This window comes from Palaemon carinicauda, chromosome 9 (assembly GCF_036898095.1).
Source record: "Palaemon carinicauda isolate YSFRI2023 chromosome 9, ASM3689809v2, whole genome shotgun sequence".
Classification (NCBI taxonomy): Eukaryota; Metazoa; Arthropoda; class Malacostraca; order Decapoda; family Palaemonidae; genus Palaemon; species Palaemon carinicauda.
Genome location: NC_090733.1, coordinates 44,610,730 through 44,613,229, shown reverse-complemented (window position 1 = coordinate 44,613,229; position 2,500 = coordinate 44,610,730).

The window sequence follows — 2,500 nt, the reverse complement described above, 5'->3', positions numbered from 1 at the left end:
GGAGGCACGCAGCATGCGCTGTCTCCAAAGGAGAGCTCCGGTATTGGGACCCCCAGTTATGTACCGTGTGCTCTAACCTGATTACTGAAGCTTTTGATTCCCCTAGGACAGCGGAATCAAGGGATATAGCAAGGGGGAAGCTTCGCATCTGGGTAAGGGGCTTCCAGAAGAACACCTCTGGACCTTATCTTCCAAGTAAGAAGATGAGGGCTTACATTTTCCCTAGGGCTTCAGCTGATGCAGTGATTCCTAAGCCTCAAGAGGAGATCCCCCTAGTTCAGATCCAGGTGGATGCTGAAGTGGCGGTCGCTGTGCAAGACATCCAGTTGGACGACAGGATGTCAGACGTGTCCGAGCGTCTGGAGGAAGATCTCCTGGCAGGAGGCCAGGATGAAGATCAAGCCCCAGACATCGTAGAGGAAGAAGCCAACGAGGTGTCGGCTGCTCCGGTTCAGATCCCTGAACCTATTCCCTAAACATCGTCCGCTCTCCCAGTAGAGCTGGGACAGGCCCTCTCCTCCATTGTTGGAATGATCCAACAAATGCAGAAGGAGAATATGGAGAAGGCGGCTGCAATGGAACTGCGGATGCAGAAGCTTGCAGCATCACGTGGGCCCCAGAAAAGGCTCAATGTGAAAGACCTTCCCTTGTGCTCAGATGCTAACCCGTGGAGATATGCTGAGCACATGCCGATGACGACTGGAAAGATCGTCATGTCGGATAAGCTGGGTTCAGTTCCCCTTGAGAAAGTGGAATTCTGGCCAAGCAAAGGGTCATATCCGGACTGTTATGTCCGGTTGAGGAAGGAACCAGCTTCAAAGGAGGAGACAGAGCCGAAGGAGGTCATAGTGATGGACCATGCTAAGGCTCAAGCTTTGCTTTCATCTTCGATGAAAGAGAGGGGCTTCACAAACTCAAAAGTTACTGCATTGAGTAAGAAGCTCCCTTCCTTTGTGTCCTCTCCTGCTAGAGCCTTCCCCTTTTTGCAGAAAGGGTTTGCGGCTGTATTAAAAGCAGTCAAGGCTGGCAAGCCTTGCCCCTCCCTGGAGGAGTGTAAACCCTTGTCGCTGGCCCTACTCATGGACCACAAGGACTGGAAGGACGTCCATCTTACCTTCTCAGTCGGGAAGTTGGAGGCTGATATTGCCGGACGTCAGTTCGGTGAGAACCTCCCTAAGCTGTCTGACTTTCTTTTGCGGAGAGAGCTCGAGACAAAAGAAAGACTGGCTGCCTCAATGTCTCTTCAGACCACTCTTGAGACGGTGGCAAGTGACCCCAAGGTCCATGAAATGTTCATGGTAGTGGCCAAGATTCATCTGGCCACAGTGACGAAGGATCTTTACAGCTTCGTCAGGGCGAGGAGAGCTTGTAGGGAGTTCGTGTTCACCTCGGCTACGGTGAGGCACAAGCCAAGGAAACTAATGTCCTCCAACATTTGGGGCTAAGACCTTTTCCCTAGCGAATCGGTCAAAGAAGTTGTGGATAAGGCCTCCACGGAGAATAGAAATCTTCTCCAAAAGTGGGGCCTGTCTATCAAGAGAAAGTCTTCCCCGGATGAGGGTCCCCAACCGAAGAGGAAGACTAAAAGGCCTAGGCTACCGTCTCGGCCAGCCAAGCCAGTTGATCAGTAACATCAACAGCAGTTGCCGATGCCTTCAGTGCCCCATATGGTGGCACAAACCCCGACCACTTTCCAGTGGGTACCCCAGGCCGTGTCGACACTGTCCACGGTGTTCACCCCAACGTTCGAAGGGCAGTCTACTTCCTTTCGAGCAAAGCCTAGAGGAGCAGCCAGAGGCTCGTCTAGGCGCCCCTCAAGGGGAAGGGGATTCAGGGGCGGTCGCAGTCGGGGAGGCAAGACCTCAGGACGGCAGTCCAAGTGAGATGATGCCGGTAGGAGGGAGACTTCAGAATTTTTCGGGATCGGTGGACCTTCGATCCCTGGGCCCACAGTCTACTCAAGAACGGACTGGGCTGGAGCTGGTACAGCACTCCACCCCCGTGCCCTCGGTTTTTTCCAACACTCCACCCCCGTTCTGGAGGAGTACGTTCAAGAACTGTTGGAGAAAAATGTGATCCGAAGGGTAAGGTCCATCAAATTTCAAGGGAGGCTGTTTTGTGTTCCTAAGAAAGACTCGGAAAAGCTCAGAGTCATTCTGGACTTGTCGCCACTCAACAAGTTCATTGCGAATTGCAAATTCAAGATGCTAACACTGCAACACATAAGGACCTTACTGCCCAAGAGGGCATATTCCGTCTCCACAGACTTGTCAGACGCCTATTGGCACGTTCCAATCAACCGTCGACTCTCCCCCTACCTAGGGTTCAAGCTACAACGAAGACTATACGTCTTCAGCGCCATGCCATTCGGGCTAAATATAGCCCCAAGGATTTTCATAAAGCTTGCGAGCGTAGCTCTCAAACAATTACGCCTAAAGGGAATTCAGGTAGTAGCCTACCTGGACGACTGGCTGGTGTGGGCAGCATCCGAGACAGAATG